Consider the following 16,645-nt stretch of genomic DNA (forward strand, 5'->3'; position numbering starts at 1 on the left):
TCCGAATGCATAACGTGAATCTGTGTATATGTTGACTTTCTTATTCTTGGCTTGAATACAGGCTTGTGTCAGAGCGATGAGCTCTGCTGCTTGAGCTGACAAGGTATCAATACAATTTGTTTCAATAATTTCAGTGTCTGTTGTGACTGCATAAGCGGCCACTAACTCTCCTGTATTTGTTCTCATGCATGAACCATCTACATACAATGTCAGGTCTGGATCTGATAATGGAATATCTGTCAAGTCTTGTCTGGGTTTCGTCGTAATAGTAATAACTTCAATACAGTCATGTGCCAATGGGTCTGTTCCACTTAATGGCAGAAGTGTGGCAGGATTTAATGTACTACAACGTCTGATTTCTATGTGTGGCTGGAACAATGTCAATTCATAACCCGTCAGTCTTGCTATAGTCAAGTGTTGTGTTTGGGTTCGGTTCAAGAGAACCTCTACTGCGTGTGGTACTTGTACTGTCAATTAATGTAATAACACTATGGCATCGCTTTGTCTGATTGCTAAAGCTGTTGCTGCGACTGATTTCAGGCACGCAGGAAGAGCCTGAGCTACGGGATCTAATGTACTAGAAAAATAAGCACATGGTTTGTGGTATCCTGCTTGTTCCTGCGTGAGTACTGACAAAGCAGTACCTTCACGTTCTGTAACAAAAAGTGTAAAACGTTTGCTGTAACATGGCGTTGCTAAAACAGGTGCTTGACATAAAGCTTTCTTTAAGCTTTCAAAAGCTTGTATATGTTCCTGAGTCCAAGGGAGGACAGTCGATGTCGCTGCCTCCTGTGTTGTCAACTGAATGAGGGGTTTTGCTAGAAATGCATATTGAGGGATCCACTGCCTACAGTACGAAGTGAGGCCTATGAATGCCCGTACCTCCTTTTGTGTCTTGGGTGGCGGCATGTTAACAATTAACTGGATACGGTCGGGTGTAAGCTGTCTTCCCCCCTTGGACAGCAAGTGCCCAAGGTACACAACTTGCTGGACACAGAATTGCAGCTTTGAAGGGGACACTTTGTGCCCCTTGTCGGCTAAGAAATGTAAAACCGTCAGTGATGCTTTTTCACATTCAGGTTCGCTTCGGGCGGTGATCAGCAGATCATCGACATATTGAAGCAGGGCAGTGTTAGCTGGCATGTGGATACTGTCAAGTTCTCTTTTCAGTGCTTGGCTATAGATGCTGGGGCTTTCTGTGAATCCTTGAGGTGCGCGTGTGAATTTAAAACTTCGTCCATTTAAACTGAATCCGAACAAATATTGGCTTTCCGGATCGATTGGGACGCTAAAGAAAGCGTTCTTGAGGTCAATTACAGTAAAGAACGTTGCTTCTGAATCTATGGCTGTTAGTAATGAAGAGATATCTGGGACCACGGGGTATTGTGGTACAATGCATTTGTTTAATTCGCGCAGATCAATAACTAATCGATATACTGGCGGTGCTTTTGGATCAGTTCGTTTAAGAATCGGAATAACCGGAGAATTACATACATTGGAGTCGGTTTCTACAACCACTCCTTGTGCAATGAGCTCGTCAATGATTTGCAGCAAAGCCACTACAGCATCTGGTGGTAATTTATATTGTCGCATTCGTGGTAGTACTACTCCTGTGTTGAGTGTGACTCGATATGGTGTAATGTGCATACAACCTACATCAGTGGGGCCTTGCGCCCATATATGTGCAGGTAGATTCTGTAACCGGTGATCCATGTCTTTAGACACGTAGTGACCCTTAAAGTCACGCAAAAATAATCGTACTCCTTCCGGAGAACAACATATTATAGCTCCTAGAGCTTTCAATGTTTTTATACCTAACAAGTTTTCTGGACATGATTTCGTAAGCAATAGATCTGTAGTCCGTGTCAATGGACCAACTGTGAATGCAAGTGGTTGCGATACTTCGTTAATAGTGGGCTTTCCTGAAAAACCAAGGGAAATATTTTGTGAGCCTGAGAGGGGTGCCCCTGGGACTTCGCAGTGACTGATAGTGGTTCTGCTTGCCCCTGTATCGAGTAGAAACTTTCGGTCTTTCCCTAATACTTGACTCTGTACATAAGGACCCTCTTGATCTACGGGAACCTCAATAAGGGGTAGGCCAACTTCCCTCTCTAGGCTATTTCATGTGTAGCGCTGATACTCTGGGTAGTCATTTTGTGCATACTGGTACATCTGTTGTGTCGTGTTTTGTGTTGCAGCAATAGGCTGTGGCTGTTGTTGTGGTTGTTGTTGTTGTTGTGGTGCGGTCTGTTGTACAGCTGGCATAGGCTGTATATTCTGAGGTACTTGTTGTTGGATCTGATCCTGTCTAGGCGGACGTGGTCTCTCCTTCGTTATACCCGTAGAGATATTATGTTTCAGAACTGCGCAATCGTGTATATAATGACCTGGCTGTTTACAATAGTTGCATGTCCCTCTAACAGGACCCGCTGAATCATTGGACTGTGTCGTACCCTTTTTATGCCCGTCAGCTGGAACTGACTGGGCAACTAGCATTTTCATTTTCGTGTCTTTCATACGTCTTTGTTCATGTTCTTGTTCTTCTCTAATTCTATTGTGATGATATTGTAACATTTGTAACATCTGTGACGGTGTGTTACCTTGCCAAGTACTCTCGAATTTTAATACTCTATTCTTAACTTGGGGCAGGGAATTCTCAACTAATTTTGTCACAAACAGATGTGGATACGACTCACTACTTGCTTTTATGGCACTATTAATACCAAAACATTTTTCGAATCGGGAATAGAAATCACTAGTGTCTTCATCTTGTTTTTGTTTACAGGCTGAAATTGCACCCCAGTCTTCCTTTTTCGTAGTTAATAAACGTGGTAGTACCTGCACTAATAATCCTGGTAATGCTGTAGTCCTTTCCCCAAGCCCTGAACCTGCAGCTCGGGCCTTTTCTTCGTTTTCTAATGCTGTCCAATCTATCTTTTGGTCTCCCACCTCCCATTCCTTTTCTTTGAGTTTCTCGTAAATACCGGCAGGCAATAAAACTTTCAATATTTTCATAATGTCAGGATAAGTATACTCTCCCATGAGTAACATGTCTTTTATCTCACGGTGGAAACCTGCTGGGTCTTTGTCATGGCTAGGTACTACTTTCTTCATTTCTAATAATTCAATTTTAGTTATGGGCGTGTACACAAACACGCGTTTAAAATTATTGTCTTCACCTCTTATTGGGTGTACTTCGCGTAAGGGATTCTGTCTGTCTATGTGGTACGTTTTTCTTTCCAACTTGGGGGGAACTGAAACATGTTCTGGGCATACGAAGACAATGTACTGGTGTCGATATTCTAGAATTTCTTTAATTAAATCAGTACCTGAACCTCTCCATTTGTTCGTGAGTAATTCTATCAGTATATCAGGTAGGGGACCAGGATCGGAGTTTTGGCTTCTATATAATATAAGGAGGTGTTGTATCATGTATATACCAGCTAAACGCTGTTCGTCTGGGGTGAGATTCAAAAACGTGTGTGCTAGCGCATCATCACTGTATTTTTCAGAACTGTCAGCCCATTGTACTGCTGACCTGGCTAATTCTTGTTCATCCATAGAATCGAGCATATGATACCCCCTTCGGTCTCGAAGTAATTTATCAGCAGCCTGGAATAAGTGTTCAGGGGACTTCGTATTTAGCATAGGGGTTTGAAAATGTCTGTTGCATTCTGGACGTATCGGACGTATTGGATCATTAAAGTATCTGGTATTACTACAAGGTCTTCCCCTACCTACATAAGCTATCGTTTCTAATTGTCCTGTGGTCATTTCTGATTCTTCCTCCTCCTCTCCCTCTGATTCCGTTTTATCTGCCTCCAATCTGGCTTTATGTATTCGTTCTATTTCTTTGCGGATCTTTCGGCACATAGCTACTATACACGTCTGTTTATCATGTTTTCCCTCTGATATATTCTGACCCCATCTGGTAAGTACTTGCATTTCATCCTGATCTACCCCAGGCCTATCTCTGTCTCTGATCAAGCAGTTTATGAAGAAGCGTAACAGTAATCTTTGTATATCCACTTTCTGATAATCCATGGCTTCGTCAATACTTTCAGGGCCTTGCCCTGTTTGGACAAAGCGATATATATTGTCTAGATGATTAACCATTCCTGGTAGTGTCGTTAAATATAGTGAAGCTCGTCGTATACGTAGTGATGATAGCAGCATTCTATCATTTTTACCGGGCACTGGATCATATCTACAATCTACAAGATGTTCCTTAAACATGTCGGACGTTGCTATTTGGGGTGTACGTTGGTTTGCTAAATCTCTAAGAGACGATTTACTTCGTGACGGTGGCGTGGCAAAAATTGCTGTCGCACCTCCTGTCGCACCTTCTGAGGTGCTAGGCACGAAAGGATTTGTGGGATGTAAGGTAGAAACTGTGGATGCAGGAAAAGCGGTGGAAACAGATGGACCTACTGGATTGTGCGGAGGAGTTTGTTGTTGCGGAGGTGGGGGCGCATGATCTCGGGGTTGAGTACTATCGACAGGTGGCGTGTGTGGTGGAACATTAACATATTCGGGAGCTACATCGTCTAAATAGGAGGACAGGAAAATATATTTTGCGGTCTTGGGATGTACTTTAATCGGGAGTAACGGGGGTGGCAAATCCTTCGGTATTTCCGGGGTGGCCTTAGGTAAACCTTCGGCCAAAAGAGGATACATACCATTCATAAGAGTGTTTCGTTGTCTGTCTACTTGTTCTGTTTTTACTCGGATACCTTCTTCAACTAATACGTTTTCTCGGGCTTTATTTGAGTTCTCCCTACTTTTCTCTTCCTGTCTGAGCGCTTTCTCTGTGCGCCTATGCGACTCTTTGCGCCATAGTTCAATGGCATCTTTCTGTGACTGTCTGGCTTTCTTTTTCCATAATTCTTCTTCTACTCTCATGATGCAATCTGCATCCCATGTCCCAGCTGCGGGCCACCTCTGACTTTCTGCTAGATCCTTGGTGTAGTCCACCCATAAGTCAAGATATAATACGGCATCTAGGCCATGTTTATGATACATAAAATACCCTGGAGTGTCCCTAGGTGGAATGGGAACAGCTTCTTCGAGTACTCCTTTTCTAGTTTTGATCTGTCTTAATTTTGAAAAGAACGGCATCTTTAAACCTTGCTACTTGATTCCTACTCAAACTGGACTTGAACACAATTAATACGATAAACACAATAATGAACACTCATTCATACCACAATTTTTGAACACAGTAAAACATTTAACATTTAACATTTAACATTTAACGAACAATGATAATTAGAAGAAAACTAGTTACTGACATAATACTAATACTAGATAATACTGGATTATATACATGAACATACTGGATATACTGCTAAACAGTACAGATACACTGCTAAAACAGTGCAGACCGGATCTGTGTACCCAAACCCGTCATGACCGGCACGAATTAATGTGCACGTCTAACTGCCTCCCCAGCAACGGTACTCACCGGGTAGCACGGAACGGAAGGCCTCGGAACTGAACTGAACTGGACCGGACTGGACTCGACTGGACTCGGAACTTCGTAACCTGGTGGGCCTCTGTATACCTCGGATCTTCCTCTCTCAGCTAGGCTCTGGTCGGGATACTTCGCACTTCTCACCGCCTCGTCTGGGTGTTGATCGCAGCCTCAGTCACTCCCGCTTGGCCGGAGGGAGATACAGGAAATCCTGCGGGTACGCGTTTTTGTCCGTCCAGCTGTGGCAGGAGACCGGGCCTGCAACGCACCTCTGGCGCGTGAGATGAGAAAGTGTCCCTATTCGGGCGCCAATTTATGTGGTAAATATTTAAATTACCTGTACTATTTTTCATGCGGTAAAGTCTAGTAAGAATAACTCAGTCAAAATAAGAGGCAGAATCCGTGGTATTAGAGGTTCTGAAAAGGACTTTATTCCTTACAAAGGAATTATGGTTCGAACCAGGCAATCTTATTCCATCACCACGAAGGTTCAGGAAGGGATAGGCAATACATTATTGACAAGTAACAATATATATATGAAAAGCATTGCATTAAGACAGATGCAGGAGGCGTAACAGCTGATAATACAGATAAGAATACACATACGTAATGAAAATAGGCGTAACAATAGGCGTATACTAGAAACGTCATTTAAAATGATGTCACAAGTGGGTGGATCCATAAGAGAATCCTGCAGTGTCAGCAGAAATATTTGGCAGAGATGCGCGCGCAGCCGCATGACGTGTGATTGACGTGTGATTGACGTGCAACTAGAGGGTGAAGGGGAATTGACATTTAGCTCTACATGTGGAGACAGAAGTCTGGGGTCAGGTCAACCTAATCCCAAATCGTATCTAATATCTTTGTTTAAGGAACTGTTTTATCCAAAAGGGAAGGTCTCTCGGACGGAATCTATTCTATACTGACTGTTAGTGCATGTACAAGCGTCTATGTGTCTACATGAGATGCGAGGGGGCAGGAATCTTCCATGGTAACAGGGCCTATGAATTACTTGCATAAAGACAGCGAGGCCGGGCCCTTTGCTCGGTAGCTGGAAGGATGTTTACCTAAACTACGAGACAGGAATGCATTGGGTGAGGAGCGGAGCAGATAACTTGAAGGCTGAATACAGTTTTTGGCAGGCAACAGGCCGCGTCAGGCACCGTTAGCCGCGCAGAGAGTAGGACAAAGTTCATGGATACGGATGCAGGTCCAGGCTGGAGCATTTCAGAGGCAGAAACAAGAAAAGGCTTGATGGCAAAATTCAGGGCCTACTCGCCTGAACTGTAAAACTAGAAAAGTGAGCCATATAAAGTCGGTGGCCAATCATACTTAGGAATGGAATATTCGACCCATTCATGGCGGATCTGAAAGAGGACATGTTGACGTTGGACGCACATGTATTTGCGTCTTCATAGCTGGAACTGGAGGGAACATACATGTACTTGTAGCATGTACATGGAGCCGTTGGGGTCTAAGATAGGGGACACAATTGACCATAAAAATTCATATTTCCTCAGCTTGCTGAGACCCCTTAACCGGCCACCGCAAAGCGGTGCAGCATTGAAAATCCCAATACCCATAATTACAATTTGACAACACTGCCTTTGCCCACTGTGTGCAATGCAAACATAACTTTCAAACTTAGTACCTATAGCAGTATTTTCAATAATATAAAGTACTGTTACAGTTTAAACTACACATATAATATAAACATGTTATATATAACACCCATCAACCTAAAATATAACAAAGCAGCTGATAAACACATTGCAGCAATCAAAATTAATTGGATGTTTATGTGACCCATTCAATGCCTAGTTCAGATAGTGCTGTCCCCCGCATCCACTTAACAGCACCCTCACAAAACAGAAACCATGTCCTGGAGAATGGACGTGTGTGAGAGGTCATATTGACCCTCCAGCATCCTTGCCTCTTTCCTGAATGTAATTGTGCTTGCTAAAGCACACCTATTAACTAAAACTGCACACTTAGAGAATGAGCTGCAGTCCACAGCTCAGTAACAGGGGAGGCAAGTACATCTTCTTGTTTTCAAGCTTCATTTTCTGCAGTTCATGCACTCTCATTCACAGATTTCATTCAAAACAGGTGTAGACCTACATTCTTCACGTGTGGAGAGCTCATGACATGTATCATGAACGCCATGAGTACCCAAACACTATCACAGAAATTGTCCATGTTACTGGTTTCGCTTAAATTGTGCTGTCTGCAGAATACACATAAACGTGGAACATACTCGTTATTGCAGGTGCTTTAGACAGTGGTGCTCTGTAACACAAACAATCAGCGCTCTGTTTTATATCAGTGCTATCTGTAGCTCATGCATTAACTTATAGAGTCATAGACAAGGTTTGCACTTTAGACAGTGCAAACTCAGCAGAAAATGACTGCTTGGACCACTCTTAAATCTGCACAAGGATGATAATTGCCTGGCAGACAGGGCTGGGATGGAAGGGGACCTGTGAACTTTAAGGCCCTTGTTTGAAGTGCTCCCCACTTCAAAGGCACATTTAGGTATACATTATTGGGCTTTCACCCTACCAAGACAGTACACTATTTGACCTATGAAGAACTCTGCCAGGAGTAACGACTGCTGTGTTACAAGGATTTCTGCTCTGTTTGACTGTTGCTCTGGATGAACTTATTTTCTGCTTCTCTGTGCTGTGCTACTGCCTGCTGATCTCTGCCCTGCTGAGGACAAGGAGTGGACCCATCTCACTTGAACCCAGAGTGCCTCCAAGGGCCTGCTGGCTTGTCTCCTGTTCTGAGGTCTCAGGGCCATCAAGGACTTGCTGCAACTCTGCAACAGCACCTGGACTCTGCCAACTGTGAGCCCTGCCAAGTGGTGCCAGTCCAGTCCTGGGCCTTGATAGGTGAATTCTGCTGTCCAGAACCACCAAAATCTATACTGTGGGACTGTGCGCCAGTTGGAACAAATTCATTGCCCCTCAATGCCAACATAGGAGTCGATCAATATTGCCTCGATGGACAGCCCAGCTTGATGACGACTCACTGCCTGCATCGTAAAGGGGCTCATTGACAAAGCCTTCATTGACTGTGCAGATCAACGCCAACGCTTCGCCTCCATTCATTGGATCGACGACGATGCAGTACCTCCTCGACTCCTCACACTGAGTCTTCAACATCGATGCTTGTTCCATTCAAGGTATTATTTTTAGCGGGACCTGCGTGAGTCCTGTTGCCGGCTGGCCTGCCCTCCATCGTGGTTGGCCTGGACTTTGGATCTACTCCAGTCCAGCACGACCTCAATTAACCCCTTAGTGCTTGGAATCAAATAGCGCTACTTTTTCATTTATTGTTTACAAATTCATAACTTTGGTTCTACTTATTTGATTTTTGGCATTCTGGTCTTATTTTACTCCTAAAAATATAATCAATTTTTCTGAACCTATGTGGACTGTTTTTGTGGTGTGTTCATTGTTGCTGTGTGTGTGTGTGTTGCACTAGTGCTTTAGACATTGCCTCTTTAGATGGGCCTGACTTCTGTTTGCCGGGCTGCCAGAGGGTGAGCAAAGGTTGTTTTGTAATGTGTATCTAGCTTACCCTGACTATGATTGTGGCCCCTGCTTAGACAGGGTGAATACCTCTGCCAACTAGAGGGTCCTGATCTGCATCCCTACCCCCTTATTTTTCCCCCACCACGATGCACCATAGAACTTGTTTTCTAAGTTTTGTAATGCTCTCATAACGAATGTAATTATGTAGCAAGGTTTTTTTCTCTATGCAATGATTTGTTCTTGTAACTGATGTAACGTTTGTAACAATGCTAACCTCATGTAAAGCGCTCTGATACCTCCGGGTCTAGTCAGCGCTATATAAAACTCTTCAAATAAATAAATAAACATGTTTACAATAAAGTCCCCAAGGCTATATCATGATAGGGTGAGCTGGCTCAGAGTTGAGCTGAACACCTTTTTTATGCACTGACAGTGCCTAAAGTGACCTATAAATGAATAATTCTCTTGTACTGCTTGAAAACAGCGAGCTGGGTGTACCTCTTTATGAGCTCTGCATGGCGTCGACGAAGCACAATATTATTGGTTAATGAACCTTGCAAAATATAAAGGGACCCATATTGTTTAGACCACATTGTGACTTGGTTCTGTGTTTTATCATAAAATATAGTTTATTACTCTGCTTGTAATGTATAGGAAGAAATAAGGCAATTTAGCAAGTCTGTAGAGTTAGTGAAGTTTTCTTTGATTTATATAATTTTTTTAAAGTTTAGGATGTACCGCTGTACTTTCTCAAAATTATCTAGAAAGTATTCTGGTAGTTATTGAAATCTAAAATAATGTATGTATGAAAAAATAAAATTAGACATAATATGGGGTTGCTCTTAAAAGAGCCTTTGTGCTTGTCAAGGCAAGTTTTTAGGTTGAAATGAAAATATGGTTTCCGTAGGTTGAACAAGTACACCATCACGACACTAAGTGCTGCATTGCCATATTTTATATAAATGAAAAATGAAATATATTTTATGATTGCAAAGGAAAGCTGACACTGCTTTTTCACATCTTTGAGTCCTTTCAAACTTAGCAGCATTTACAGTAGACCACTTCCACTTTTATCTCTGAAAAATATTTGAGAACACAAAATATGTGTTCAGAAACATAGACATTAAGATGGAAAATGTCTCCTTTACCTCATTTTTCCAATCTAACTCCAGTTAGGTGTTCTACATAATTGCTACCACAGTGGGTAACCATAAAGTAGGGATGGTCACAATTACTAACAGAGGAAAGTAGAGGGATTAACTGATTCCATTTCAAACTTCTTTTACCAATCTATGTTAGTTCAACTCCTTTCAAACCTAAATCATTTTCAACACCTACATTCTCAGCATGCTGTCTGGCCCAAAAGACAAAACTGTGCCCAACAAACCAAACACTAACCATCTTACATATACACTGATATGAAGGGAACACAGAGGCAGTCAAACAAATATATTAAGAATTACATGATTGGCCATTAGGAAACTTCATCATACTAACAACTACATTTTGAAAGGAGGACAATTATTGGCTCCCCGTGGATGATGACCACTACCATATGCTCATCTTGAACTGTAGATGTTCTAAAGGATGACATAGTAGTGTAACAGAAATTGTAGGTTTCTCTAAAACACATTTAAAGGAAACCGATGATGAACTAACTATGTGTTATGTTTACAAAATACAATCAGATATCACTCTAGAAGTCTACTATTAACTTATCCTCTACTATGAAGCCATCATAAGGCACTTATTTAACTTACCTTACATTTAACATTTATTCCAGAATGTAATACTTCTGATATCTAAAAATTATGGTTAATATTGGTAGAAACTCTTTTTCTTTTGAGACATTTGGTTAGTTATGACAATAGCTTTTTGTATTATTATATTTTTATTTTACATTTTTGCTGGTATATTTTTTTTAAACGATAAACACAACTAACCAAAACAATAATCTGAAGAGGAAAGAGGAGGTCAACAAGGACAAAAAATGAAGGGGCAGATTACGAGTTTGGTGGTCTGATGGACCGCCAAACCCGCAGTGGGATTGCCGTATTACGAGCTGAGCAGTCGGACTGCCAAATAACTGCTGCTACCACAAGGGATCCGCAATCCCTTGAAATCTTGCAGTAGTCTGAGGTCCCACAATATGCTAACAGTACCACTGCGGCACTGGCAAGAAAATTACGAGTTTCCTCACCGCCACAGTTTCCATGGCAGTGAGCCTGCCATGAAAAGTGTGGTGGTGAGGAATCTAAGGGGTCCCTACAGAGTCCACTGGTGCCTCAGGGCCAAGGGATGCATGCAGGAGGGCCCATGTTGTGCCCCCCTGTATGCATGCACCCCAGTTCCTGCACAGCAAGGATTTAACAGTCCATGCCATTCAGGAATGTGCTGTGGCGCTCCCATTGGGCTGCCTTTCTAAAGCTCAGATATGAGCCTTTGAAAGGCACTGGAAAGGATGACATAGACACAACTTCAGAAATGAGCACCCTGGTCTGCTGGAACATGAGCAGACAGCGTACGCACAGTAGAAGGCCAATGTCTCACAGTGGACTCAAGTCGTAAGCCAGCTATAACGCAAGCAGTATAGTATCCCAGCCTGTGACCTGCACTCCCCTTCCTGCCTGATATTGCAGCCTACACAGCACAAAGTCTTCCCTCTGGACCCAGTGCCGTAACTCTAGTTGCCAGGCAGCTACAGATGAGGCCACCCGTTGCTCTCCAATTCATGGCAAAAGTACATTTGGCCAGTGCAAAAGCAAGGACGAACAGTTTTTTTGTTTCAGATTTATTGGTTTTAGGTCTTAGCATCCAACCCAAGAAGCAGGCACGGGGGACGTCAATATGGATTCTACCGGTAACATAGGTAATATACTCACAGACGGAAGTCCAGAAGGTGCGCAGCACTGGACACAGCCATGTCATGTGAAAGAAAAGATCCGGTGTAATCGAGATAGAGTCAATTAAGTACATTGTACATAATTAAATTGCAATAACTATCCAACAGTTACCTTAAATACAATGTAATGGGGTGTGTTGTAATGGTATGTGTTGTAAAGGTATAATGCAATGTAATGGAATGCTTTGTAAAAGTAGTTTTAAAATATTTGTTGTAGTGGCATGCAATGTAAATGTATGCATTGTAAAGGATGCTGCAATTTAAAAACTGGGTTGTAAAGGCATGCATTGTAAATGTATGCGTTGTAACGTCATACATTCAGCTTGGCGAGACCAGGCAGCACCCATAGGGGAGATCCAGCCAGTACGCTATCTTACGATGTCCGCTCCGGAAATACACACTCCAACAGTACCTGACCATCCAAAGCAGTAGTTGGGCTACTGCCCCACATGGGGAAGGTCTGACCACCTCTCAGAGGACCAAAGACTGGTTACCCACAGGCCAAAGATACTGCCCCTCCGGGGGGGGGGGGGGATCTGACCCAATCCAAGTCAAGAACCACTGTATCAGCCAAGTAATATGTTTTATAGTCAGGGGCAGCAAGGCCCCTGGAAGGTAGGGGGAGGAACAAACCATGCAGTGCAACCCATTTCCTGGCAGAAACCCAAATCAGGTCAGGTATCTGGGTGTTAAGCTCCTTAAACGCCTTCTTGGGGATAAAAATTGGGGCATTGGCAAAGAAATACAAGACACGAGGTAGGGCCACCATCTTGAACAACACAACTCGGCGTGCTGGAGACAGTGGGAGCCGCATCTAAAAAGTGGCAGAAGACTCCCTGTTAAGCCCTCCCAAAATTACCATCCCAGATGCCATCTAGTTCCCAATATATGCCTAAATACTTGAAGGTTTGAAGGGCTGCTGCTAAAGAGGTGGGCCCCCTTCCTCCATAAAAGTGGCACAGTGGTCCAACAAAGGAAATACACAGGATTTCCACACATTGACACGCAAATGAACGGAAGGTGTGTAAGAGTTGCATGATCAGATCCAACCCAGAGGTAACATCCTGAAGATAATAATCAGGATGACATCTGCGTAAAGAGAAATGGAATGCGTTTGTTCAGCTATTCACAATCCGTGATCCCTATCAAGCAGGTGCATCCTGCAAGCAAGGGCTCGGTGGCAAGAACAAAAAGTAACAGGGAATGCACACATCACTGGCGGGTGCGAAGGCTTATGGGCCAAGAGTTCGAAACCTCCTGAACAATACATACCTGGGCGAATGGGGCAGAATAAAGGAGCCGGATCCACCACACAATGGAGTAGCCCATGTGTTTCAGCATGGCAAACAGGTAGGTCCAGGGGAGGCTATCAAAAGCTTTCTCCAAATCAATGGAGAGTACAACTGCCTGTGTAATGGCCACGGGGAAGACGTAGAGAATATGAAAGTGCAGCCTAATATTAGCTGAAGTATTAAGCCTGGGTATAAATTCCGACTGATCCTGATGGATCAAGAGGGACAGCCTTGGAAGAATAGTGTTGGCTATGATTTTCCTGAGGATTCTGCAATCTAAATTAGGTATACACCATGGGCGAGAGGGCCCCCTGGTCACCTCCATTCTTGGAAAGCAGTACAATGAGGGCTTCTCAAGTGGAATATGGGCAAAGGTTTTCCTCCCAGGCAGTCTGATACAGTGCCAAAAGGTGTTTATTGCGGTCCCCCAGAAAGCATTTAAAGAATTCTAGTTGTAGACCTTCACTGCTAGTTGTTTTGCCAGTTGCTAACTGCTTAATAGCAACTTGATTTCACGGTCCGTAATGGGAACTTCTATTTCCAATTGGTCAGCGGGTGACAACACCACCATAGGGGTGTCGTGCAGGAAGTAATAGAGCTCGCCTTTGCCCGAGTCCTCCAGCTGGTCAAACAATATCTGATCAGACACAGTAAATACCACAGTGATGTCCACCAGTCTGTGCACTGTGTGGCCATCAGGGTGGCGAGTTACAGCAAAGGGTGTAGCCTGCAACAAGTCTGCTGCCCCTATCCCCCTCCGCATACCTGTTGGCCATATACATGCCATAATTGTGGTGTGATAATTGTGCACATACTTCAGCGATGCATCTCCACTTCCGATACCGCACGGATTTCCAAAGGGTGTATCTCCCACGTAATCCGGCCCAACTCAGCCCTAAGGGTTGAACAGACTCCTGTAGATGTCTTAAGACAAAGCCCCCGTATGTACACTTTAAATGCATCCCATTCAATGAGTGGACTGGATGCAGTGCCGGAATTCTCAGTGAAGATTCAACACCGAGCACTGCTAGTGCCACATAGGTAACTTGGCCCATGAGGGGCACCAGTGTAAAGTAAGCAAGATGGCACAATGATCCAAGTGCATTCTGGCCAGCAGCTCAGCATTGTGTATCGACCCCAGTAGATGCAGTGAAACGAGGAACATGTCTATACCTGTGTGTAAGGCATGAATGAGAGAAAGTGGGAGTACTCATGCAACAATGGGTGGGTCACTCGCCAGGCATCTTCCAAATGCCAGTCCGGCAGAAGCGCAGGCCCAAAAACGTGGTGGGCAAGTGCGCCCGGTAAAGGGGGCTGGGACCTTTCTATGAAAGTATCAAGCTCAAAATTGTAGTTTCCTTCCAACACTAGAGGCTATGGCAAGGAGTACTCATCAAATCCGTCCAAGGTATGCTGATGGTCAGCCTGCCCAGTATCGCGGGAATAAAGTCCCAGAATGTGAAGAGAAGACCCATCCATGCGACCTGAGGTACACACATACCACCCCTCAGGATCTACTCTTTGGGTGTCAATCTCGAAGGGGACCTACAGCCTAATCCTCTAGAGAATGCAGATAATGTGGTGTAGTACAGCGCACATGCAGACATTGACCTTCAGCTTGGGTGAGGATTGTCTCCTGTAATATAGCAATATTAATGTGGCGCCGGATGAGGAAAGAGTGTATGTGATGTCTCTTAGCAGGATGTCCCATTCCCTCAACAGTATATATTAGAAAGTTTAATGTAAGCTAACTAGACATGGAAGGGAGACAAGTGGAAACAGAAACACCTCATCCACTGTAGCATGACAGCCCATCTACACAAATTGCAAATCAACCTGCAAATAATGCAAAGCCAAGTCACAGTAGTAAGCCAATGTCTCACAATGCAATGCAAGGGTATCAGTCAATCATGTACATGTGAAAAAGCTCGGAAAGGCTGAGCAACATAACAAGAAGGAAACAGTCCCGACAATAACTCCCCACTCAGGGCTGGGAGAAGGAACCAAACCCAGCTGATCTCATCAGCATATTGCAACTTGACTTTTGGCTGCACCACCACTTCCTCCTCTGAACAGCTAAGTGCTCGATTCTGAAGCAAAAGTGTCTGCCACCTCGCAGATAGCCATGGTGGCCCACAGCACAGATTTCTTATCGGCAGCTTTCTGAGAGTTGTCGGAAGCCGAGGCAGATTGACTGTCAGGCAGTCGCGGCTCGCAGTACTCACGGGTGGGGGGCGCACAGGAGGTTCACACGGGGGTTACCGCGGGGGGATTACAATAAAATCAAATAAAACTCTTACCTGACCGGGTCCCGCACCGCCTTTGCTCCTGGGCTGGGTCACCGTGTTTTCCTGCTCCTCAACAGGAACAGGCATGCTCCCTCCCCTCCTGTAAGCCAATCACAATGCTGCAATGGCAGCATTGTGATTGGTGCAGAGCCGCGGACAGCGCCCAGCCGGGCACCTGTAGGGTGGTCATTTTCTCTATGTAGGCTGCATGCAGCCTACATAGAGTAAAAGTAGAGTGCGCATGACTGCTTTGGTTGGCCCCAGGGCCGACCAAACAGTCAGGGTACTCAGAGTGCTGCAAGCCGCTCCTCCCCGACTCACCCACATGCCTGCCTCCAACCAGGCATACCCTCCCACCCGCCCCCAACTAGGCATACCCCTGTCTTCTGATTTCTCGCAGTGCAAGAAGCAGGAACATAAAATGGTATTTAAAATATAATTTTATGTTTGTGCTTCTAGCACTTTGAAAAAGCAGTGGGGCGGCGCTCCTCTGCCCTAATGGAGGAGCCGCCCCTGCTGGCAGGCACTGCTCCTCTACACCTCCTCCAATGGTGCGATCCAAGGGTGCCCCGGGAACACTGCAACCACTTCAGAGGCACCCCCGCTTGAGAGGAGAAGCCCTGTGCCACCGTGCAGCTCCAGGCATCCACCGGATTGTTGAAGAAAAAGGATTTATTCTCCAAGATAATCTTAATGGCGTAGCTGATCTCATTTCATGCAGCTTACGTTTGACTGCAAGGAAAGATGCATGTTATCACCCTGATAGCCACAGGGGCTTACAGCACCGACTCCTTATCAGCAGCTTTCTGAGAGTTGGTGGGAGCCAAGGCAGATTGACTGGCAGGTGCTGCCCCTCTGCGCCTCCTCCCTCGGCGTGATCCACGGGAGCCCCGTTATGCTGCGACCTCTTCAGTGGCACCTTACCTGAAAGGAGGAGCCCTGTGCCTCCACCCATCTCCAATCATCTTCCAGGTTGCTGAAGAAAAAGGATTTATTGTCCAAGATAATCTTAAATTTGGCCAGGAAGAGGAGGCTGTAGTGGAGCCCCATTTCACTTTGCTTACATTTGACTTCAAGGAAAGGTGCACGTTGTTTCAGCACAGCCACTGTGTAGTTTGGACAAATAAGCACTCTGCTGTCACCAACAATGC

Source organism: Triturus cristatus, chromosome 4_2 (genome assembly GCF_964204655.1).
Source record: "Triturus cristatus chromosome 4_2, aTriCri1.1, whole genome shotgun sequence".
NCBI classification, from domain to species: domain Eukaryota; kingdom Metazoa; phylum Chordata; class Amphibia; order Caudata; family Salamandridae; genus Triturus; species Triturus cristatus.